At 37.8% G+C, this 27,372-nt stretch overlaps 1 protein-coding gene and 1 long non-coding RNA gene across 3 annotated transcripts in view; both read right to left on the bottom strand.

Annotated features, from left to right (window-relative positions):
• The window catches only part of UBE2G1 (ubiquitin conjugating enzyme E2 G1), a 121,440-nt gene that overhangs the window by 67,964 nt on the left and 26,104 nt on the right, over positions 1-27,372 (bottom strand). The gene's annotated exons all lie outside the window — the stretch shown is intronic.
• LOC143688056 (uncharacterized) overlaps positions 1-27,372 on the bottom strand; it is a 63,375-nt gene that overhangs the window by 10,593 nt on the left and 25,410 nt on the right. The window contains exon 2 of the long non-coding RNA XR_013177806.1: positions 351-496. This is a non-coding gene — a long non-coding RNA (uncharacterized LOC143688056). The remainder of the gene's footprint in view (positions 1-350; positions 497-27,372) is intronic.

Raw genomic sequence — 27,372 nt, forward strand, 5'->3', positions numbered from 1 at the left:
TACAAAAGTGTTTTATGAAATGAGAATATTTATAATGTGTTTTTTTAAGATAAAATAACGTAAATATATCCAACCCTTAAAAATACACGAACACATATTTTAAAAAGAAAATTTTGCCCTAATCTTCTAACCTGTTTCCAATTCAAGGTGCTAGTATGAGCACATATGCTTATCTCTTCTCCCTCCTAAAGACTTAAATAAATTTTTCTAAAGAAATTACAAAATTATTTATTTAAAAAAATTTTTTTAAAGAGTAGATAGATTGCCCATGGTTCTGAAAGATGAAAAACAGATGGAAGAACGTGAACTGATTAAGCAGAGTGGAGGGAGCAGAAGAACAAAATACTCACAGAGGGGGCTGCAGCGAAGAAGGGAGGCTAATCTTCTGGGTGGAACCCCAGAGAGGCGCCAGTTCAGTGACCGTCGTACGAGGAAGGTCAGTAGTGAGAAGTGGGACTGAAAACATCTGTCATAGCAAGAAGTCAACAGATAATGTCTAAAGTTGATAAATCAAAAAATAAACACTATAAGCATATTATTTAGAAACATGGAGTTAAGACCCAGGAAATTTGAACCTAAAAGTTTTTTTAAAGTAGTTGCCTCTGGAACGGGACTCTACATTATTAGGCCTTTTGTATAAATGGTATTTAATTTGATTTTTTTTTAAGTAAGTGCATTTTACAGTACTGATTTTAAGACTTTTCTTTTTCACATTACACTTTGTTCACTTTCCGTTAATACATAACATTCTAAAGTTTACTTCCTTTTCACTAAATCAGAGGCTATCTGTTATTTGGCAGTGTTTTTCAGCTATGTCAGACAGTCGTGAAATAGATCTAATAAGACATAATCAGCATTTCTTTTTCTTAACAGAATAGAAAAGAAAAATGAAATAGGGGTACTGTAGGTGAAACTTTCATTTCACTTCCAAATGTGTCTTTATATGTGTGTACTGGGGTACTATGTAAAATATCTTTCTTATTGAGTGTTTATTCTCAATTCAGCAACCAGGATGACCCTATGAAAATGTATACTCAGATCATGTCCCTACTCCAAAGGCTTTTCCATTCTCACTCATAGTGATGGCCTCAAGGTCTTTGGAACTAACCAGCTTACCTCTCAAACCTTAGTCTCTCTGTCATGTTCAATTGACTTTAGCTAACTGCTCTCTCTCATCTCCAGTATTCAAGTCTGACTTCACTTCAAGGTTTTTGTACTTGTGCGACCCTCTGCTGATTCACTCCCTCACTTAATTCTTTGGTCAAATGACGCTCTATTTTAAATGATAATCCTACACCCTCATACACACTCTATTAATCTCCTTTCCCTGTTTTTATTTTCTCCTTAGCACTTCAGAACTTTTTATTACTTTTGTTCATCTTCCTCACCCCCACTAGCATGAAGACTCTAAGATGGCATGGATTTTTGTTTGTTTACTAATGCAGCCCCAGCACCTTTTACAGTCCCGGGCATTTGTAGGCCCTGAGTAAATGTTTGCTGAATTAATGGTTACCTAAAAAATACATCATACTAGGAAGAAGCCACATTATTGGTAACCAAGTACAACAGTTTGAAACTCTTAAGAAACTGATCGTTTTAACTGATGAGGATAAGTTCTTATGATTTAAGCCTGGAATATCAAATTGAGGCTATTCGCAATACTGACGTTGTTGTTGACATACTCTGAATGTGCAAGTCCACTAAAATAAGGAAAATAACCTTTGTTACCAGCAACAATAACATAAAGAATGCTTTTATCTCAGTCACTGTTTAAAAAACAAAACAATACAATTCTCCTGGGAAAATCTGTCCCCGAACAGCTAAGATGTTTTAAGTGCAAAAGTCTTATGCCTTCTTTACAAGGAACAAAGGCTCATTCTCAGTAATCACAACTTGCATGTGTTCAGAATATTCACCATTTCCTTCAATCTGAATGGAGATCAAAGAGTCAAGTGCTGACTACCTAGCTTCTTCAAAATAAAATAAAGAATAAACCAACTTTCAGGTGAAATTCACATAGCAGTTCTTTTATTGTGGCACACAAAAGAGCTTCTGTCAGTAATGATTTAAATGATTCTTTTCATTTTGCAGTAAAAGTTACTGAACGAAAAAATCTTCAATAGAATTTCAGTCAGTAACAGAAAAAAATCATGCAACACTTCTCCCTCATACAGAAAACACACATGGCAAAAAAACAGAATTCTGTGAGTTACAAAAGAAACCTAACTGCAAAAAGAAATGTCAGTAACTCTGAAAATGAATATCAGCCATATTTCATGCCATTTATAAAGTTCATTTACAGCACAACTTGATAAAACAATTTTATTAAACATTTGTTTTGTGTTCTGAGAATAAAATTTTATATTAGCTAATTTACAACTGGTTTTACCAATCTTCTAATATAAAAGACCAATGTGGTTTTTACCTGTTTTTCCATAAGATGTAAAGTTTTTCTAAAGAGAGAAATAAATGAGACAAGTTGAAAGGGCACCTTGCAGACATAAAAAAAATAATAAAATTGAGTGAAATACTGAAGCCCCTGGAAAGATGAAAATCGCATTTATATGAAAAATACACTTGATATTGATGAAAACAAATTTATGAAATGAAAGATAATCTTGAGAAATTACATAGAACATGGCAGAAGAGAACAAAAAAAAGCATTTAGAAAAGCAACGAAATGGAAGACAGAAAACGAAAAATCATCATAAAACCAATGTTCCTTAAGGAAAGAAAAATAATAATGAAAACATAGTAAAAGAAATATAAGAAAATATTCCAGGATACAAAGATCAAAACGCCTTACCATGTAACAGGAAACTATAATAGAGAATCACACCAAGACCAAGATACATCCTGATGAAGTTACTGAACTTCAAGGATAAGGAAAGAATTCTACCAATACCCAGGAAGAAATAGGTGACCTACAAAGGGAAAAAAAAAGTCAGGCTGACCCCAGACTTCTTCTCTACAGGAACCTTAGATGCCAGAGTTAATGGAATTGTATCTACTGAACAACTGGGAAAAGGATATACAGCCAGAAAATTCCATAACAGGCCAAAATTTTATTCAATGTGAAAGTCACTGAAAGACTATCAAACATACAAGAATATAAGTACAGAATATTTTTTAAAAAAACAACATTCCTGAAAAATTTATTTGATAGAGATATCATTTTTAAATATTAATGCTATAAGAATAAACACATAACTAAAAACAGATTACCTAGAAAATAAGTTATTAAAAATTCCTGTAAGAAGGCGGGCCGCGGTGGCTCAGCGGGCAAAGTGCTTGCCTGCTATGCCGGAGGACCTCGGTTCGATTCCTGGCCCCAGCCCATGTAACAAACAAACAAAATACAATAAAACAAGAAAATGTTTTAAAAAAAAAAAAAAAAAAAAAAAAATTCCTGTAAGAAAACTACTTTTACCTATTAAAAAAATTGATACACAAATAAAGCTATATTCAGAGGAAGATCCTGTGGCAGTTTTGAAGTTGTTATGTATCTCAGAAGCCATGTCCTTTAATTCTGATTCAATATTGGAAAACTTTGATTAGATTGTTTCCATGGAGACTGACCCACTCAACAGTGGGTATATAACCTTTTGCTTAGATGGAGATGTGAACCTGCCCATTAAAGGTGGGTCTTGATTAGTTTACTGGAGACCTTTAAAAGGGGAAACATTTTGTGTTCTGAGAATAAAATTTTATATTAGCTAATTTACAGACACAGGCAGAAGCCTCTGGAGACACCAGCTGCTTCAGAATCAACAGAGACGCAGACAATTGGATATGCTTGGCAGAGAGAGTACATGCCTACATGAAGAAATTTGGAGATGCAGAACCCAGCAGACACTGCCATGTGCCTTCCCAGGAGATGCTAAGCAAGCCAGAACCAGAATCGTGTCCCAGAGAAGCTAAATGAAGGCCCACAGATGCTTAAAGGGGAAACCCCTGGCATCGGAAGCTGGAAGCAACAGAACTGGGAATATGGAGCAACAGACACCAGCCACGCAGCTTCCCAGATCAGCCTTCCTTGAACTAAGGAATCTTTTTCTGGATGCCTCAGTTTAAACATTTTTACAGCCCTAGAACTGTAAACTTGTAACTTAATAAATTTTCTGTTTAAAAGCCATTCCATTTCTAGTATACTACATTCCAGCAGCCTTAACAAACCCAAACAGATTTATTCTTTCAAAAGATCAAGAGTTAAAATAATGATCATGGTGATAAATAGGCAACAATTGTGAGCCACAGATTGTACATCATGTAGGGAGTGCATGTGTGTGAAGATTTCTCAATAAAAATATGTTTTAAAAAGAGTTAAATTAAGTGTATAAAAGCATTCAAATCAAGGTTAGAAAATATATGAACTAAAAAGTCAAAAAAGAAATTTCTCTATGCAATTAGAAAACAGAAGCCATTAGTGAAGCTAAAAAAACATAACTATATAAAATTAGGACTGAAAAATAAAGAATAAGATGATGCAGGGAAATCAAATAAATGGGAAATAAGTTTCCAGTAAATCTTAAGTCACTAATTTTTAAATACTGCTAAAAAAGATGTTTTTCGAGAAAAATACAAATTGTCAAATGGAATCAAATAGAAACAAAAACAAATAAACTTCAAAGAGTTGTGCGACTGTCAAGAAGCCATCTCCCCAATGAACACCAGTCCTAGATTTTTTCATACTAAGTTTTTCCAAAGGTTATTCCTTTATTAAACTATTCTATGAAATAGAAAACTTCCTAACCATTTCACGAAACCAATACATACAGATAGCATTAAGAATGCTCTTGGTCAATATTTAGAAACCACATATCAGATAAGGGTTTAACATCCAGAATATATAAAGAGATTCTATAACTTGACAACAAAAAGACAAGCAACACAAATAAAAAATAGGCAAAAGACATGGACAGACACTTTTCCAAAAAGGACACAAATGGCTCAAAAACATATGAAAAGATGCACAACCTCACTGGCTAGTAGGGAAATGCAAATCAAAACCACAACAAGCCACCATCTCATACCTATTAGAATGGCCATTATCAAAAAAAAACAAGTGTTGCAGAGGACCTGGAGAAAGAAATACACTTATTCATTGCTGGTAGGAATGTGGAATGATGCAACTGCTCTGGAAGGTAGTTTGGTGGTTGCTCAGGAAGCTAAGTATAGAATTGTTATATGATCCAGCAATTCCATTACTACGTATATATTCAAAGGAACTGAAGGGAAGGATGCGAACAGGAATTTGCAACCCATGTTTATAGTAGCATTATATATGATTGCCAAGAGATGGAAGCAGCCCAAATGTCCACCAACGGATGAGTGGCTAAACAAACTGTGGCATATACTTATGACAGAATATTACATTGTCCTACATATTATATTATATATAATGTCTTACATAGCAGTAAGACAAAGTTATATAACAACATGAACGAAACTTGAGGACATCATGCTGAGTAAAATTAGCTAGAAACAAAAGGAGAAATACTGTACGGTCTCATTAATGTGAACTAATAACAGGAGAATTTTGAGAAAGTTGAGAAAACAGGTTAAGAGGAGACAGAAAGAGGGTAACGATTGGGCATTTGATGCTGAAAGAGTATAGAAGGTTCAACAGAATTGACTGTAAAGAACAAAAAATGGATAGCACAATACTATCTGATGGTAGCACAATATTATAAGTACAGTGAACAAAGTTGAGCGTGAGTATGGTTGAGGAAGGAGGGCTGGGAGCATTTATGACATCAGAAGAAAAGAGAGGACAAAGACTGAGATGTATAACTTAGCAATGCCTAGAGTGGACAACGATGGTGATTAAATGTACAAATATAACAATGTTATTTGCATAATAAATGTATTTTGCAAATAAATGTCAACACTGCAAGATTTGAAAATGAGATGGTTCAAAGTGGTATGAGGGGAATACAATCAATGCAAAATAAGAGTCCATAGTTGACATTTAACATTGTAATATGCCAAAGCTAAATGCTGATTCAGGGGGAGGAAGGGATATTGCAGGGGGAGGGGGAAATGGGAATCTTTGCAGAATAAATGGAAATGTTCTCATATAGACCACGGTAGTGAAGGCTTGGCTACGTGATTATACTGGGAACCACTGCTATTTTTACTTAGCTTAGAAAAAATGGAGAGAGAGATGTACCTATTCACGGTTGTTAAGGAAGTAGAGTGGTGCAGCCACTCTAGAGGGCACTGTGGTGGTACCACAGGAGGCTATGGACGGGGATGCCACATGATCCAGCAATCCTATAGTTAGTTGTAAACTTGGAGGAACTGATAGCAGGATAGGAATTGACATTTGCACACTGGTATTTATGGCAGCACTATGGCCTAAGAGTGCATCAATGACTGAGGAATAGAAGGGGAAACTGTGATATATGGACTACTAAGAGGATGTAAGAAGGAATAAAGTTGAGAGGCATGCAACTAGGTGAATGAACACTGAATTCAGTATATGTTGAATGAAATAAGTCAGAAACAAAAAGACAAATATTATAATACCTCATATATAGTCCATATATACCTCATATAAATATAGTTAATATGGACTAACTGTAATGTGCAAACTCTGAGAACTGAATTTGAGAATCTAAGTTCTCATGGAAGGCCAACTGTAAAGGTCCCTAGATTGTCAGCTGTTACAGCAGTCACATCTATTTCAGATTTGTAGCTATTATTTCTAAATTCTGAGAAGCTAAGCTCTTTATGTATAACCTGTAGTTCCCCTGGAACTTCAGGTATTTATTGACACCTGAGACTCAGAGCTAGAGTTCTACAGCTATGAAAGTCAGCATTACCCAATAAAGCAACCATAAAAAACACTGAAAAATGTGATTAGACTTCCAATTAGAGAGAAGAATGAAGCAGATCTGAACAAGACTAAACTAAATCAAACTAAAGCATAAAGGATAATATGGTCTATATTTTAAAACTTCAGTTTCTATGTGAGACCAAGGAAGAGATGTTTATTTGGTACAAAATTTACATTTTTGGTAGCACATGATCTAATTTAACTTGCATGGTCAGCTTACTCCAAAACCATAATTACATGGAACCATGAATAGGGAGTGAGATCTTGTTTGTACAGGTTGGTATGATGCCCCAACACATCCAAGAATAATCTGGGTGGAAGATTATTTGCAAATTCCCTTTGAAGGACTGGGGAGAAAGGCAGAAATATTAAACTTTCCTACGTGGGGAAGACCTGATATTGTCACTAGCATTTGGGACTGCCAATTTGCTGGGCCAGGCCCTTGATCTTGGGACTTGCCTTTATGAAACCTATTTCTGCAAAGGAGAAGCCAAGCCTACTTATAATACCTAAAAGTCACCCCCAGAGAACCTCTTTTGTTGCTCAGATGTGGTCTGTCACTTTATGTCAACTATGCAGATGAACACATTGTCCTCCCCCTCTTTGTAGGGCATGACTCTCAGAGATGAGCCTGACCCTGGCATCATGGGAGTGAGAAAGTCTGCTTGACAAAAAAAGTGAAGAGAAATGAAACAAAATAAAGTTTCAGTGGCTGAAGGATTTCAAATAGAACCAAGAGGTCATTGTGGAAGTTATTCTCAATGCAGTATATGGATATCCCTTTTCAGTTTTTGGTGTGTTGAAATAATTAGAGTAAAATACCTGAAACTGTCAAAATTGTAATAAAATAGCCTTGATTCTTGAAGATGATTGTATAACTATATAGCTTTTAAGGTGTGACAATGTGATTGTGAAAACCTTGTGACTAACGCTCAGAAGGAGGAAATTTGAATATGATTATTATGCAGCTAGGACAAATAATAAAATCAAAGGAAAATTAAAACAAACTGACCAATTATAAAATTAAACAAATCAACAACTTTCTTATAAATACTTTTAAAAAAAAAGCTGAAAATGATTCTATCCACACTAGCAACTCAAGCCTAAAAGAAAACATAGAGCCTATAAATTACAATCAATACTCATTAAAAAGTCCACTGAAATATGTGAATATGTAGGAAGTCAGATTTTGTTCTTGGAAAAGATAATTCAGTATTGTAAAGATGTCAATCTCTCATAATCAATCTGTAAATTCAACTGAATACACTCAACCAAAATTTCAGGGCTTTTTCTTGGGGCCCCCCAAGGGTGGTGAGTAAAATTTGAAAAAGTGATTCTAGTACTTACAGTCTTGGAGCAAAAGGAGCTCAGTATTTGCTCACATAAGACCTAAATTACCTGTATTAAATACAGGTACTTAAACTGAGGTGTTTGGAATTTTTAACAATTTTTAAAATCAGTAAAATTAAAGAATCATTTCCACATCTCATTTTGATCATCCAATGATGAAAGGAAAGCTGTCTGCCACTCACTACCTTTTGAACAAGTGCTGTTTTTAGTGTAAAGTGGACAGCAGAAAATTTCCTAGGATTGCACAGGAATAACGGGGACAGGAGAAGAGAGATGGGGGGAGGGAACGAGGAAAGAGGAGGATGAAGAAGCTACTAGAGTTAGGTAGTCCTCTCAGTGGGGTTTGGCAGGTCTGGGGAAGGTCATCCATTGGCCAGGTTGGCTTGAGGCTTCTCTATCTAGAGACGGGAAGGGGACAGAGTCTGAATTCAAGCCATTACTTGCTGGAATACATTCTTGCCTTGACATTAATTAAGTTCCTGGGCATATACCCTAAACAGTCACAGACTGCCCCAGCTGCTGGCTGAGGAGACCTCCATGCACTGGTCGTAACTGACAGCACCCACTGGGAGCCCAGAATCGACCAGATTCTCTACCTGAGGGAAGAAGAGTGAGGGGAGGGAGCAGGCCCTTGGGGCACCGGAGCGTTGCCCTCAGGGCTGCCCACTGACAGAGACCAGTCATCTGGCCACAGTGGGCCAGGAACTAGTCAACAAGAGACCTGCCCTACAAGAATACGAAAGGGAATTATATCAGCTGGAAAAAAAAAAAAAAAGACAGGAAAGACAGGAGTGGGAGAGCTGAGGAAGCACAGAAATGAAGCCTAGAAGTAACAGTAATTTAAAGGATAAAAAGACAGAGAAGGAAAAGAATATATAGATCTAACATAAAAATGAAAGGATAAGATAGCAGAGTCAAGAACTGCTTTTACAGTATTAACTTGAACATAATGGACTAAACCAAACAATTAAAAGATTCAGATTGGCAGAACGGATATTTAAAAAATTGGGTGGACTGAAACACTAGTGATCAATGAGAGGGAGGAATGAGAGTATGGGATAATGAGTTTTTTCTTTTTTCTTTTTATTTCTTTTTCTGGCTGATGCAAACAGTCTAATGCGGAAGCCCAGAGCACTCAGAAGTACAGGGACAGGGAGACGGGCGGGGACCAGGAAGAAAGCCAAGCCACGTTCCTTGAAAACACTACCCTCACTGGTGCAGCCCAGTGACCCTCAACTCACCCCACACCACATGCACCTGAACCCCATCACCTGCCCCACTCCCCACACTCCAAGTACCCCCACCCTGCCAACCCCTTGCACACAAACCCACCCCACACCCCCACCCCAACCTCACGCACGCCTGCCCCAGCCCAACCCACCTCTCCTGCAAAAGTGCAGTCTTGACCCACCTCTCCCGAGCCCTACCTCCCTATCACTGCCCCCTGCAGGTGGTCATCAGCACATAAACAATGCAAGTGCTTACCTCCAGACCCAGGCTACAATTGCCCCCAGTCCATACAGTCGTGCAACCCCACCCCAGCCACCCTGAGCACTGCACACATTTACATCAGTTTACAGCCCTCCAAGATCTGCACATGCCCACAGGCCCCAGACACACCCCCGAGCTCTGGGCAAGTGCTGGCCTGCACAGCTAGGCTACATCCACCCAGAGCCCACGTAGGTGCAATGCCGACCTACTACCCTTAATTCTGCACATACACACAAAAGACCATGCGCCTTAGATCAGCACACACCACGGCCCCACCCCCAGACCCTTACACCTGCACAGCCACATCCTCCCTGCCCAAGTGCCCATGCTCACAAGCAACCAGTGGGGCATCCCCAACCTGCACTTATACCTGCACTGCAATGCATCACCTCACCGCACTGTTGTGACCTGCCCAGCACCCTGCATCCTGCTCCACATTCATCCTGCAAATACAAGGTTTTAGACTACTAAAGGAAATCAACTTCCAAAGTAAACCAATCAAGATATTTACATGCCATGAAGACAGCAGATCACTAAGCATATCTGGGGCCGTGGGCATATCCTTTGATGCAGACAGATATAATCCAGCCTCATGACTAAATTAAAACATCAGAGGAGACACGTTGCAAGAACTATTCAAAGGTGTTCATATAACTCTACTAAATAAAATAAATGAGATGGTGTTCCAGCTTGCTAACTGCCAGAATGCAATACACCAGAGATGGACTGGCTTTCAATAAAAGGGGATTTATTTAGTTAACATATAGTTCTTCAGAGAAAAGGCAGCTAACTTTCAACTGAGATTCTTTCTTACATGGAAAGAACAGGGCGCTCTCTGCTAGCCCTCTCTCCAGGCTTCTGGGTTCCAACAACTTTCCCCAGGGTGATTCCTTTCTGTATCTCCAAAGGCCTGGGCAGAGTTGCAAGTGCTGAGATGAAGTATGCTGAGCTGCTTGGGCTGTGCTACACTGTGCTCTCTCATTTAAGCACCAGCCAATAAAATCAAGCATCATTCATCGCAGCGGGCATGCCTCCTAGCCGACTGCAGATGTAATCAGCAACAGATGAGTTTCACACGCCATTGGCTCATGTCCACAGCAACAAAACTAGGCACCTTCACCTGGCCAAGTTGACAACTGAACCTAACACCACAGATGGGTAATGACATAAAGGAGATCAAGGAGACACTAGAAGAGGAATTTGAAAGAATAAATAGAAAAATAGCAGATATCACACAGATGCTGTAGACCAAATCAAAAACATGCTAAAGACACACAACAGCAGATTTGAAGAGACAGAAGAAAGAATAATCAAACTAAAGGAAGGACAACTGATTTTGAACACTCAAAAGAGCAAATAGCAAAAAAAGGTAGAAAAACTTGAATTGGGTCTCGGGAAATAATGGACAAAACAAAGCACACAAATATAGATAGAACAACTAGAAGATCAAGAAGGAAAAAGAGAACCTAAACAATGGGGCAAATGAATTAGACCTAGTAAACAAATATAGAACTTAACACCTCAAAACACAAGGGTATATATTCTTCTCTAGCACACATGAAACATTCTCCAAGACAGATCATATGCTGGGGAACAAACCTGAGTCTTTATAAATTTAGTTAGACTGAAATTATCCAAAGTACTCTCTGAAACTGGAAATTAACAATCACCAAAGAACCAGAGCTTTCACAAATATATGGGGATTAAAGAATACACTCTTAGACTTCCAGAGAAGATGGCGGCTTAGTAAGACGCGCAGATCTTAGTTCCTCCTCCAGAACAGCTACTAGGCGAGTAGAAACAATACAGAACAGCTCCCGGAGCCACGACAGAGATCAAAAAGGCAGCGTACCCCATCCTGGAACGGCTGACTGGCTGAGAGAACCCGCTCCGGTGAGATCACCGAGGGGTGCAGGCTTCCCCGGGCGGGGCAGCAAGCGGCCGGAGTTCCTCCCTTCCTCCTTCCCGGGCCAGCTGGCAGAATTGGGCAGGTGGTCCCCTCAAGCCGCGGCGGCTGGCGCCCCCACCACGCGTGGCCCTCCGGACCAACTGAGAGAATTGGAACGGAAATCCCCAGCCCACGGAGAACGGTGACTGGGGGGGTCCCTTCCAAACACGTGACTCCCCGGTGCGGCTGGGAACGGTGCACTCTCCCGGGCTGCAGCGGCCGGTACCCTCCCGCCAAGCTTGGCGCCCCGGGCCGACTAGGAAATTCAGACGGGCGCTCTCCCGGGCTGCGGCGGCCAGCGACCCTCCCCGTGTTCGGATCCCCGGGCGGGCTGGCACTCTTCCAAGCCGCTTCGGCTGGCGAACCTCCCCGACGGCGACAGTTTTACAAAGTTAAAGGACCCACAGCACCTTTTACTGGTGGGACCCGCAGACAAACGTGTGCCACGAGCGCCACCTACTGGCCAGGATAAGAAAAAGAGAACTCAGAGATTTCACAGAAAAATCTTTCAACCTGTTGGGTCCAATACCCAGGGAAATCTGACTAAATGCCCAGACGCCAGCAGAAGATAACGGATCACGCTCAAAAAAATTGAAAATATGGCCCAGTCAAAGGAACAAACCAATAGTTCAAATGAGATACAGGAGCTGAGACAACTAATGCTGAATATACGAACAGAAATGGAAAACCTCTTCAAAAACCAAATTGATAAATTGAGGGAGGACATGAAGAAGACATGGGCTGAACAAAAAGAAGAAATAGAAAAACTGAAAAAACAAATCACAGAACTTATGGAAGTGAAGGATAAAGTAGAAAAGATGGAAAAAACAATGGATACCTACAATGATAGATTTAAACAGACAGAAGATAGAATTAGTGATCTGGAGGATGGAACATCTGAATTCCAAAAAGAAACAGAAACTATCGAGAAAAGAATGGAAAAATTTGAACAGGGTATCAGGGAACTCAAGGACAATATGAACCGCACAAATATACGTGTTGTGGGTGTCCCAGAAGGAGAAGAAAAAGGAAAAGGAGGAGAAAAACTAATGGAAGAAATTATCACTGAAAATTTCCCAACTCTTACGAAAGACCTAAAATTGCAGATCCAAGAAGTGCAGCGCACCCCAAAGAGATTAGACCCAAATAGGCGTTCTCCAAGACACTTACTAGTTAGAATGTCAGAGGTCAAAGAGAAAGAGAGGATCTTGAAAGCAGCAAGAGAAAAACAATCCGTCACATACAAGGGAAACCCAATAACACTATGTGTAGATTTCTCAGCAGAAACCATGGAAGCTAGAAGACAGTGGGATGATATATTTAAATTACTAAAAGAGAAAAACTGCCAACCAAGACTCCTATATCCAGCAAAATTGTCCTTCAAAAATGAGGGAAAAATTAAAACATTCTCAGACAAAAAGTCACTGAGAGAATTTGTGACCAAGAGACCAGCTCTGCAAGAAATACTAAAGGGAGCACTAGAGTCAGATACGAAAAGACAGAAGAGAGAGGTATGGAGAAGAGTGTAGAAAGAAGGAAAGTCAGATATGATATATATAATACAAAAGGCAAAATGGTAGAGGAAAATATTATCCAAACAGTAATAACACTAAATGTTAATGGACTGAATTCCCCAATCAAAACACATAGACTGGCAGAATGGATTAAAAAACAGGATCCTTCCATATGCTGTCTACAGGAAACACATCTTAGACCCAAAGATAAACATAGGTTGAAAGTGAAAGGTTGGGAAAAGATATTTCATGCAAATAACAACCAGAAAAGAGCAGGAGTGGCTATACTAATATCCAACAAATTAGACTTCAAATGTAAAACAGTTAAAAGAGACAAAGAAGGACACTATATACTAATAAAAGGAACAATTAAACAGGAAGACATAACAATCATAAATATTTACGCACCGAACCAGAATGCCCCAAAATACATGAGGAATACACTGCAAACACTGAAAAGGGAAATAGACACAAATACCATAATAGTTGGAGACTTCAATTCACCACTCTCATCAATGGACAGAACATCTAGACAGAGGATCAATAAAGAAATAGGGAATCTGAATATTACTATAAATGAGCTAGACTTAACAGACATTTATAGGACATTACATCCCACAACAGCAGGATACACCTTTTTCTCAAGTGCTCATGGATCATTCTCAAAGATAGACCATATGCTGGGTCACAAAGCAAGTCTTAACAAATTTAAAAAGATTGAAATCATACACAACACTTTCTCGGATCATAAAGGAATGAAGCTGGAAATCAATAATAGGCGGAGTGCCAGAAAATTCACAAATGCGTGGAGGCTCAACAACACACTCTTAAACAACCAGTGGGTCAAAGAAGAAATTGCAAGAGAAATTAGTAAATACCTGGAGGCGAATGAAAATGAAAACACAACATATCAAAACTTATGGGACGCAGCAAAGGCAGTGCTAAGAGGGAAATTTATTGCCCTAAATGCCTATATCAGAAAAGAAGAAAAGGCGAAAATGCAGGAATTAACTGTCCACTTGGAAGAACTGGAGAAAGAACAGCAAACTAATCCCAAAGCAAGCAAAAGGAAAGAAATAACAAAGATTAGAGCAGAAATAAATGAAATTGAAAACATGAAAACAATAGAGAAAATCAATAAGACCAGAAGTTGGTTCTATGAGAAAATCAATAAGATTGATGGGCCCTTAGCAAGACTGACAAAAAGAAGAAGAGAGAGGATGCAAATAAATAAGATCAGAAATGGAAGAGGAGACATAACTACTGACCTCACAGAAATAAAGGAGGTAATAACAGGATACTATGAACAACTTTACGCTAATAAATACAACAATTTAGATGAAATGGACGGGTTCCTGGAAAGACATGAACAACCAACTTTGACTCAAGAAGAAATAGATGACCTCAACAAACCAATCACAAGTAAAGAAATTGAATTAGTCATTCAAAAGCTTCCTAAAAAGAAAAGTCCAGGACCAGACGGCTTCACATGTGAATTCTACCAAACATTCCAGAAAGAATTAGTACCAACTCTCCTCAAACTCTTCAAAAAAATCGAAGTGGAGGGAAAACTACCTAATTCATTCTATGAAGCCAACATCACCCTCATACCAAAACCAGGCAAAGATATTACAAAAAAAGAAAACTACAGACCAATCTCTCTAATGAATATAGATGCAAAAATCCTCAATAAAATTCTAGCAAATCGTATCCAACAACACATTAAAAGAATTATACATCATGACCAAGTAGGATTCATCCCAGGTATGCAAGGATGGTTCAACATAAGAAAATCAATTAATGTATACACCATATCAACAAATCAAAGCAGAAAAATCACATGATCATCTCAATTGATGCAGAGAAGGCATTTGACAAGATTCAACATCCTTTCCTGTTGAAAACACTTCAAAAGATAGGAATACAAGGGAACTTCCTTAAAATGATACAGGGAATATATGAAAAACCCACAGCTAATATCATCCTCAATGGGGAAAAATTAAAAACTTTCCCCCCTAAGATCAGGAACAAGACAAGGATATCCACTATCACCACTATTATTCAACATTGTGTTGGAGGTTCTAGCCAGAGCAATTAGACAAGAAAAAGAAATACAAGGCATCAAAATTGGAAAGGAAGAAGTAAAACTATCACTGTTTGCAGACGATATGATACTATATGTCGAAAACCCGGAAAAATCCACAACAAAACTGCTAGAGCTAATAAATGAGTACAGCAAAGTAGCAGGGTACAAGATCAACATTCAAAAATCTGTAGCATTTCTATACACTAGTAATGAACAAGCAGAGGGGGAAATCAAGAAACGAATCCCATTTACAATCGCAACTAAAAGAATAAAATACCTAGGAATAAATTTAACTAAAGAGACAAAAAACCTATATAAAGAAAACTACAAAAAACTGTTAAAAGAAATCACAGAAGACCTAAATAGATGGAAGGGCATACCATGTTCATGGATTGGAAACTAAATATAGTTAAGATGTCAAACCTACCTAAATTGATTTACAGATTCAATGCAATACCAATCAGAATCCCAACAACTTATTTTTCGGAAATAGAAAAACCAATAAGCAAATTTATCTGGAAGGGCAGGGTGCCCCAAATTGCTAAAAACATCTTGAGGAAAAAAAACGAAGCTGGAGGTCTCACGCTGCCTGACTTTAAGGCATATTATGAAGCCACAGTGGTCAAAACAGCATGGTATTGGCATAAAGATAGATATATCGACCAATGGAATCGAATAGAGTGCTCAGATATAGACCCTCTCATCTATGGACATTTGATCTTTGATAAGGCAGTCAAGCCAACTCACCTGGGACAGAACAGTCTCTTCAATAAATGGTGCCTAGAGAACTGGATACCCATATGCAAAAGAATGAAAGAAGACCCATATCTCACACCCTATACAAAAGTTAACTCAAAATGGATCAAAGATCTAAACATTAGGTCTAAGACCATAAAACAGTTAGAGGAAAATGTTGGGAGATATCTTATGAATCTTACAATTGGAGGCGGTTTTATGGACCTTAAACCTAAAGCAAGAGCACTGAAGAAGGAAATAAATAAATGGTAGCTCCTCAAAATTAAACACTTTTGTGCATCAAAGAACTTCATTAAGAAAGTAGAAAGACAGCCCACACAATGGGAGACAATATTTGGAAGTGACATATCAGATAAAGGTCTAGTATCCAGAATTTATGAAGAGATTCTCCAACTCAACAACAAAAAGACAGCCAACCCAATTACAAAATGGGAAAAAGACTTGAACAGACACCTCTCAGAAGAGGAAACACAAATGGCCAAAAGGCACATGAAGAGATGCTCAATGTCCCTGGCCATTAGAGAAATGCAAATCAAAACCACAATGAGATATCATCTCACACCCACCAGAATGGCCATTATCAACAAAACAGAAAATGACAAGTGCTGGAGAGGATGCGGAGAAAGAGGCACACTTATCCACTGTTGGTGGGAATGTCAAATGGTGCAACCACTGTGGAAGGCAGTTTGGCGGTTCCTCAAAAAGCTGAATATAGAATTGCCATACGACCCAGCAATACCATTGCTGGGAATATACTCAAAGGACTTAAGGGCAAAGACACAAACGGACATTTGCACACCAATGTTTATAGCAGCGTTATTTACAATTGCAAAGAGATGGAAACAGCCGAAATCTCCATCAACAGTAGAGTGGCTAAACAAACTGTGGTATATACATATGATGGAATACTATGCAGCTTTAAGACAGGATAAACTTATGAAGCATCTAATAACATGGATGGACCTAGAGAACATTATGCTGAGTGAGTCTAGCCAAAAACTAAAGGACAAATACTGTATGGTCCCACTGATGTGAACCGACATTTGAGAATAAACTTGGAGTATGTCATTGGTAACAGAGACCATCAGGAGTTAGAAACAGGGTAAGATAATGTGTAATTGGAGCTGAAGGGATACAGACTGTGCAACAGGACTAGATACAAAAACTCAAAAATGGACAGCACAATAATACCTAATTGTAAAGTAATCATGTTAAAACACTGAATGAAGCTGCATCTGAGCTATAGGTTTTTTTGTTTGTTTGTTGTGGTTTTTTGCTATTTTTTTGTTTTGTTTTGTTTTGTTTTGTTTTGGTCTGTCTGGTTGTTTGCTTGTCTTTTTTTTTTTTACTATTATTATTACTTTTATTTTTTTCTCTATATGAACATTCTATATCTTTTTCTGTTGTGTTGCTAGTTCTTCTAAACCGATGCAAATGTACTAAGAAACGATGATCATGCATCTATGTGATGATGTTAAGAATTACTGATTGCATATGTAGAATGGTATGATTTCTAAATGTTGGGTTAATTTCTTTTTTTCCGTTAATTAATTAAAAAAAAAAATTAAGGAAGGTCTGAGGAGCAGCCTGGGCCAAGGGGGCCTGAAGACATGACAACAGAGCACAGTGCCCGGTCCTCGCTGGGACTGTGGAGAGGAAGGACGGAAGCAAGGATGAAGGAAATCCGAGCGAAGTACAGGCTTCTGCTCACACAGATGCCTCAGCATTGGTTTGTTAATTATGACAAATGTAGCATGCTGATATGAAATAATAATAGGGAAAAGCAGATGCTGAATAAGATGGAATTCTCTGCGCCATCTCTGCCATTTTTCTGAGAACCTAAAATTTTTCAAAAAAAATTATGTCGAGTAAAAAGAAAATCACTCTGAAAAAAAAAAAAAAAAAAGAATACACTCTTAATCAGTAGGTCAAGGAATAAGTTGCTGAGAAATCAGTAAATATCTGGAGATGAATGATAATGAGAATACAACATATCAAAACTTAAGGGATGAAGCAAAGGCAGTGCTGAGGGAAATTTATTGCACTAAGTGCCTGTATTAAAAAACAAAAATGAGCAAAACTTGAGGATTTAACCACTCAGTTGGGCAATTTAGAGAAAGAACAGAAAACTAACCTCAAGGCAAATAAGAGAAATAAGAATAAAGCAAAAATAAATCTAAATTTTCTGTAGCATATAATCTAACTCAACCTGTCTGGATAGATAAATTAAACAACCCAAACACAGGGAGCCCAGAACAAGAATGATGGCGTATAATCCCATATAGCTTAATGTAATGCCTGGACACATCCCAGAGTACATCAAGCAGATAATCAACAAGTATTGGCCAAGTCCCTTGAGAGATGGGAGAAAAAATATGGAACTATTAAACTTTACTACTAGGGAAACCCTTTATACTGAGTAAAACAGTAGGGACACCCAAATCAATAGGTCAAGTCCTTGATCTTGAGGTTTGTCCCTGTGAAGCTTATGTATGTAACAGAGAAGATTAACCTACCTACAGGTATGCCTAAGAGTTACTTGCAGAGGACCTCTTTTGTTGTTCAGATGTGGCCTCTCTCTCTCTAAGCCCAACTCTGCAAGTGAAATCATTACCCTTACCCCTACATGGGACATGACATCCAGGAGTGAAAGTCTCCCTGGCAACATGGGATATGACTCCTAGGATGAGCCTGGACCTGGTGCCAGGGTATCAACAATGCCACCTGACCAAAAGGAGGAAAACAAGCATAACAAAATAAGGCATCAGTGGCTGAGAGTCCAAATAGAGTCAAGAGGCTACTGTTATGCAAACTTTAAGCTTAGTTAGACACTGCTATCTATAATAGTTTGCCAAACCCCAAACAAATCCATTCCTGCCAACATTAAAGAATACCTAGGGTGTTATACGAGATTCTACAAAGGTTCCATGTACTAGGATTACCTTCCTACAACCACCAGATGGGTTCCTAGTCCTGAAATTGCAGAGGGCCCAGCCTCTACAGAACATCAACTAGTTCCATCCCCCATCCCACAGTATTGATAGCCCCCTCAAACAAGAAAAAGTTGAAATAGGCATAGCCCAAATACTCCTAAAGAGTGGGTGAAAGATCAAAGGAGATGGTGGAGTTATACTCATTTGTTATACAGTTTAACAAATGAGCATGATTGCTGAATCTTCAAATTGCTATTTATTTTAGTTTCCAGTGTCTTGGAGCAGCTAGTAGTAAATAAAAACTTAAAATTGTGGAACTGCAACCCATATCAAACTCTGAAGTCTGTTCTACAACTAACTGGCAGTGTGCTTTGAAATTGATTGCTTTTCTATGTATGCTATACTTCACAAAAAAAAGAAAAAAAAAGTTGACTGTGATGATAAATGCACAGCTATATAATGATACTGTGAACTACTGATTGTACATTTTGAATGATTACATGGTATGTGAATATATAATATAAATAAAATTGCATTACATTTTTTTAACTGTTAAAAAGTATATTGTAGAAAGGATAATAAAATCAGAAAATCAACATTTTGTAACTACCAATGCAAATACAGGTGACAATGACCAACAGAATCTCAAAATCACTGGATGAGAGGCTGAGGCACAGGAGTCACAAGGTCTGAATGCATCATGCCAGAGATCATTTCCTCTTTACAAAGGGAAAAAGGTAACCTTTAAAATGAAAAACTGGGGGATGCCACCTTAACCAAGTAATCACACTCAGCATACCAATAATGGGAAAGAAAAAAAAAAAAGAAAAAAACAATACGAAACAGCTCCCGGAGTCACGACAGAGACCAAAAAGACAGCGTACCCCATTCTGGAAGAGCTGAACGGGCAGGGAGAATCTGCTGCGGTGAGCTACCCGAGGGGCGCGCGTTTTCCCGGCCGGGGCGGCTGGCGACTGGGGTCCCCTCCACGCACGTGGCTCCCCGGTCTGACTGGGAACGTTGGATAGCGGGGCCGTCCCGTCAAGCTTGGCGTTTCGGGCCAGCTGGGCAATTAGGACCGGCATTCTCCCAAGCCGCGGCGGCCAGCGACCCCCACCTCCACGCGCGGTTTCCCGGGCCGACTGCCGTGCAGACAGACGAGCGCCACGAGCACCACCTACTGGGCAGGAAAAGAAAAACAGAGCCCAGAGATTTCACAGAAAAAGCTTTCAACCAGCTGGGTCCCACACCCAGGGAAATCTGATCAAATGCCCAGACACCAGCAGAAAATAATGGATGACGCTCGGAAAATTGAAGATATGGCCCAGTCAAAGGAACAAACCAATAGTTCAAATGAGATACAGGAGCTGAGACAACTAATGCTGAATATACGAACAGAAATGGAAAAATTCTTCAAAAACCAAATCAATAAATTGAGGGAGGACATGAAGAAGACATGGGCTGAACAAAAAGAAGAAATAGAAAATCTGAAAAAACAAATCACAGAACTTATGGGAGTGAAGGACAAAGAAGAAAAAATGGAAAAAACAATGGATACCTACAATGGTAGATCTAAAGAGACAGAAGCTACAATTAGTGAACTGGAGGATGGAACATCTGAATTCCAAAAAGAAACAGAAACTATAGGGAAAAGAATGGAAAAACTTGAGCAGGGGATCAGGGAACTGAATGACAATATGAAGCGCACAAATATACGTGTTGTGGGTGTCCCAGAGGGAGAAGAGAAGGGAAAAGGAGGAGAAAAACTAATGGAAGAAATTATCACTGAAAATTTCCCAACTCTTATGAAAGACCTAAATTTACAGATCCAAGAAGTGCAGCGCACCCCAAAGAGAATAGACCCAAATAGGCGTTCTCCAAGACACTTACTAGTTAGAATGTCAGAGGTCAAAGAGAAAGAGAGGATCTTGAAAGCAGCAAGAGAAAAACAATCTGTCACATACAAGGGAAACCCAATAACACTATGTGTAGATTTCTCAGCAGAAACCATGGAAGCTAGAAGACAGTGGGATGATATATTTAAATTACTAAAAGAGAAAAACTGCCAACCAAGACTCCTATATCCAGCAAAATTGTCCTTCAAAAATGAAGGAGAAATTAAAACATTTATAGACAAAAAGTCACTGAGAGAATTTGTGACCAAGAGACCAGCTCTGCAAGAAATACTAAAGGGAGCACTAGAGTCAGATATGAAAAGACAGAAGAGAGAGGTATGGAGTAAAGTGTAGAAAGAAGGAAAATCAGATATGATATATATAATACAAAAGCCAAAATGGTAGAGGAAAATATTATCCAAACAGTAATAATACTAAAAGTTAATGGACTGAATTTCCCAATCAAAAGACATAGAATGGCAGAATGGATTAAGACCCAGCAATACCACTGCTAGGTATCTACTCAAGGGACTTAATGGCAAAGACACAGACGGACATTTGCACACCAGTGTTTATAGCAGCATTATCTACAATTGCAAAGAGATGGAAACAGCCAAAATGTTCATCAACAGACGAGTGGCTAAACAAACTGTGGCGTATACCTACGATGGAATATTATGCAGCTTTAAGACAGACTAAACTTATGAAGCATGTAATAACACGGATGGACCTAGAGAACATTATGCTGAGTGAGTCTAGCCCAAAACTAAAGGACAAATACTGTAAGGTCCCACTGATGTGAACCGACATTTGAGAATCAGCTTGGAATATATCATTGGTAACAGAGACCAGCAGGAGTTAGAAACAGGGTAAGATAATGGGTAATTGGAGCTGAAGGGATACAGACTGTGCAACAGGACTAGATACAAAAACTCAAAAATGGACAGCACAATAATACCTAAGTGTAATGTAACTATGTTGGGACACTGAATGAAGCTGCACCTGAAATATGGTTTTTTGTTTGTTTGTGTGTTTGTATCTTTTGTTTTTGTTTTTTTTCTTTTTCCTTTTTATATATATATATATATATTATTAGTATTATTATTTTAATTCTCTTCTCTATATTAACATTCTATATTTTTTCTGCTGTTTTGCTAGTTCTTTTCCTAAATCGATGCAAATGTACTAAGAAATGATGATCATACATCTATGTGATGATACTAAGAATTACTGAGTGCATTTGTAGAATGGAATGATTTCTAAATGTTGTGTTAATTTCTTTTCTTTTATTTGATTAATAAAAAAATTAAAAAAAAATAAAATAAAATAAAATAAAATAAAATTGTTAAAAAAATAATAATAATAATGGGAAAAAGCAATGTTAGTACCAAGCCACAACTGTTTGGCTTGAATCTAATCATGAGGAAACAGACATACCCCGATTGAGGGATACTCTACAAGACAAATGATCTGGACTACTGCAGACCAAAAATATGTGCCAACTAGATGAAACCAGTAGTCTTTGGTTGGATTCCAGAATTAAAAACCATTGTAATACCACTGAGATAACTGGTAAAATGTGATATAACTTTATTGTCTCAATACTAAATTATGGTTGTTGAGAAGAAAGTTGTTTGTCTTAGGAGACGTGCTAAAATATTTAGGGGCAAAAGGACATGATGTCTGCAACTTATTACTTTCAAATGGTTCAGAAAAAAGCATATATGTATGAATGAATGTATATGTGTGTATGCACAGAGGCACAGGGACACACATAGATAAAGCAAATGTTGCAAAACAAACAATTTGAAAATCTAGGTTAATGGGTTTTCTGTACTCTTTTAACTTTTTTGTGGGTTTCAAATTTTTCATGATTTAAAAGGTGAGGTGGGGCTTAAGTTCATCAGCAAAAAGACGGTTATTTTGGGTGCTTGCTGGCAACTGGATGGCTGGGGGACAGGAGGAGGGCAACTTCTTTGTAGGGCATACTTTTCTGTACCTTTTGAATGCGGAACCAAGTAAAATGAAAATAAGATTTACATTTTTTAAAATTGGGTAATTGAAATACTAGTGGTCAATGAGAGGGAGTACAAGGGATATAGGATGCATGTGTTTTTCTTTTGTTCTTTTATTTCTTTTTCTGTAGGGGAGAAGCTAAGACTATTCATCACGAGACCTACGAGCTGCTTCCACGAAGACTCTTTGTTGCTCAGATGTGGCCCCTCTCTCTCTAAGCCCAACTCTGCAAGGAAAATCATTGCCTTCCCCCCCTACATGGTACAGGCCTCCCTGACAACATGGGGCATGACTCCAGGGTAAGAGTCTGGCCATCGCACCCTGGGATTGGCAACACCTTCCTGACCAGAAGCGGGAAAAGAAGTGTAATAAAATAAAACATCAGTGGCCAAGAGATATCAAATAGAGTCAAGAGGCTGTTCTGGAGGCTGCCCTTAGGTAAGCTTCAGTTAGATAGTGCTAATAGACATGGTTTGCTAAACCCCAATCAGTATCACTCCTGTTGACTCTTAAAAACATCCAGGGCTCATACTGAGATTCCATAAAGGTTTCATGTACTAGGTTTGCCTTCCTGGAATATAAAATTCCCAGAGGGTTTCTAGGTCAGATAAATCCTGAAATCTAAAGGGACCAGCTTCTCCAGGATTACCAATTAATTACATCCCCCTATCTTTTAGTGTGGACATCCTTTCTCAACATGAAAAAATCAGAAGAGGCATTCCTCAATGATCCTATAAATAGGGAGAAGGATTAAAGTTGAAGGAGGAGGTACAACAGAGAAAATGGAATTTAACAAACTAGCATGGCTGCTGAAACACTATACCAATATTCTTTCTAGCCTCTGGTGTTTTGGAGCAGCTAGAAGGAAAAATCTGAGAAGATGGAATGGTAGTCCATGACAAACTCTGGGATATGTTCTGTAACTACATGTTGAAATGTGCTTTGAGAATTACTTTGTCCTATCTTGTTTTGTATATATGTTATATTATACAATTTTAAGTTAAAAATAAACACTATATAAAAATGTAATTAAAACACAAAAAAATGAAAAACTATAAACTTGATCTAAAAAAAAAAAAAAAAACCAAAGTACAGCTATTATACCATTTGACTTGTGAGTACCTAGGGAAAATTTTTCTAGCTATGGAAAAAGCACATACTAACTCCACAAATACTTCCAGAAAAGTAATTCTATTTTGCCTCTCTCTCTAAGTTTTATAACTTATAATTTACACAATGAAATTATATCATTCAGATTTTACAGAATCTTGCTTTTTTCACTTAATTGATCTCATTTTTTAAAAATTCCTTATTTGGATATAACTTCAAACCCGCAGAAAAGTTGCCAGAATAAGATTAGTACAAAAAATATTCATATACCCTTTACTCAGATTTACCTGTTTCTTAACTTTCTACTCTATTTGATTTGAGCTCTCTATCATCTCTCTGTACATGTACATATTTTTTAAATCTAAAAGAGAAAGTTGCCTCCATCATGACCCTTTACTTTGCCCCTAAATCTTTTAGTGTATATTTCCTAAGAACAGGGAAATTCTCTTTAGATAACTAGCCTATCATTATCAACTTCAGTAAATTTAACATTGATACAATACTTTTTATCTAATCTATCAACTATATCTCAATTTTGACAGATGACTTTTTTTACATAAAAATTGGTCTTGAACTTCCCAAGTAAAAAGGAACAAAGGTAACTGTCTATTATAAGCCTTTCAGAATCGACTTTTAATCTATGTCCCCATAATTGATAAAACTAAATCTGTAAAATAAGATGATCTACACATGAAAACTTTTCCTAAAATTATACTAATTAACAGTATAATCTGGCCTAAGGATTAGATTTGAAGATCTAGAGAACAGAAGACTACGCAAATGAACCAAAATACATAGGGGAATTTGGAACATACTGAATTTGATGGCTTTACAGGAAAAAAAAAAGGATTAGTTAAAAATGGTGAGTTAGCCCAGGGGTGTACATCTCCCCGGCAATGTGGAATAGGACTCCTAAGCCAGGACCCAGCATCAAGGGATTGAGAAAGTCTTCTTGACCAAAAAAAGGGAAGAGACAAATTAAGACAAAATAAAGTTTCAGTGGCTGAGAGATTTCAAACAGCAAAGAGGTTACCCTGGAGGCTGTTCTTGTGCATTATATAGATATCCCTTTTCTGTTTATGGTGCATTGGAGTGGCTGGAATGAAGTACCTGAAACTGTTGAACTATATTCCAGTAGTTCTGATTTCTTGAAGACAACTGTCTAACTATATAGCTTTTCAATGTAAACATGGGATTATGAAAACCTTGTGTCTGATGCTCCTTTTATCCAGGGTCTGAACAGATGAGTGAAAAAATAGGGATAGTAAATACAAAACGGGGGGGATAAAAAGGTAAAACATTGGGTAGATTGAAATACTAGTGGTCAATGAGAGGGAGGGGTGAGGGGTATGCATGAGTTTTTTCCTTTTTTTTTTTTAATTTCTTCTTCTAGAGTGATGCAAATGTTCAAAGAATGATCATGGTAATGAATACACAACCATGCGATGATACTGTGAGCCACTGGTTGTATACCATGTATAGACTGTATGTGTATGAAAACTTCTCAATAAAAATATTAAAAAGAAAAAAAAAAGGTAAGTTAGGACAACAGGTCAGCCACTGGCAAAATAAAGCCAAATCTCTACCTAAATTCTCATAACAAAAGCCCAAATAGAGCAAAACTTTAAATGTAGATAATAAAACCATAAAGTACTGAAAAAAAAGTACAGGAGAGTGGGGAGGAACCATTTTTATAATCTTGGCTTAGGAAAAGTCTGAAGTCAGATATACAACCTAGAAGCCACAAATGAAGAAGATCAAAACTTGACTGTTCAAAAGCTTTAAACATCCAAAAGATTTAAAAATAAGTGAGGAATGGGGCAGGACCCAAAAGACAAACTGAGGGGAAAATATCTGCAACACTTGACAAGTTAATCCCTAAATAAGTAAAGGGGACCATAAAATCAAAAACAGATTAAACATGTCTTCACAGAGTAAAATCAAAGATTCAATAAACACGTGAAAACTGTTCAACCTCACTATTTTTTAAAATATCAATAAAATATCATTTTACTCATCAGAATTGGAAAGTGACTATAAATTTTGACCAGAATTGGCAAAGATATTAGCTAACACATCCAATCACCTGACTGTAAACAAAACATAAATTGGTACAATATTTTATAGAGGGCAACTTGGCACTATCTTGTCTTAATCGGAATATTTTCTTGGCCTTAGAACTGTAAACTAGCAACTTATTAAATTCCCCTTTTTAAAAGCCATTTCGTTTCTAGTATATTGTATTTCGGCAGCTAGCAAAGTAGAACAGGCATCTTCATTATTTACAAAGCGATCCCTAATTTTCCAAAGTAAGATTATTCATACATATCCATGTCCATTTTTCTATTGGGTCCTTGTGCTCATTTATTTTAAACGAAATTTTATTTTTATTACAAATTTATTTTAAGAAAATTTGATTACCATGTTGTGAATTTTTACTAAAATAAATTTGATTTTAATCATATCGAATTGTTAACAGAATCTTTCTCAGTGATTACGGTCTTTTTTCCTTCATTTTTACATTCCTATCCATTTCAAGTATATTCTCTTTCATAATCAAAAAAAGTAAGCTATTTATATGGTTGCTTGTTCTACCACTGCTTATTTCTGTTTCACCGTTTATTTCTGTTTCTCCCTCTCACCCTTGTCGCTTTCCCACCGTATCTCATCTCATCCACAGCATTCAAAGCACCCACTGGAAGAACTGTGCTTTAAGAAATTTCTTATTAGGATTTAATTTTATGCCACGTACAGATATTTTTCCTACCTCATAGTGCATAGTGTTAACTGAAATATCCTTATTAAAATTTCTATCTTCCATTCTCGTAAGCGGTGGGGATAACCAAATCAATAGGCCAAGCCCTTAATTTTGAGGTTCGTTCATGTGAGACTTATCCCCGCAAAGGATAAGCTATGCCTACTTAAAAGTAGGCCTAAGAGTCACCCACAGAGAACCTCTTCTGTTGCTCAGATGTGGCTTCTTTATCTCTTAAACAACACAGCAAGCAAACTCACTGCCCTCTCCCTCTCTTCACTGGACATGACTCCCATGGGTGTAAAACACACCAGCAACATGGGACAGAAATCCTACAATAAGCTGGGATTCAGCATCAAAGGATTGAGAAAACCTTCTAGACCAAAAGGGGGAAGAGAGAAACGAGACAAAATAAAGTGTCAGCGGCTGAGAGATTTCAAACAGTGTGGAGAGGTTACCCTGGAGGTAATTCTTATGCATTATATAGATAACCCCTTTTTAGGGGGTAGCTTTCACAATGTGACTGTGTGATTGTGAAAACCTTGGGCTGATGCTCCTTTTATCTACAGTATGGACAGATGAGAAAAAAATGGATTAAAAATAAATAAATAACAGGGGGAATAAATATTAAAACAAACTGAGTAGACAAATACTAGTGATCAATGAAAGGGAGTGAT

This window comes from Tamandua tetradactyla, chromosome 6 (assembly GCF_023851605.1).
Source record: "Tamandua tetradactyla isolate mTamTet1 chromosome 6, mTamTet1.pri, whole genome shotgun sequence".
In the NCBI taxonomy this organism is placed as follows: Eukaryota; Metazoa; Chordata; class Mammalia; order Pilosa; family Myrmecophagidae; genus Tamandua; species Tamandua tetradactyla.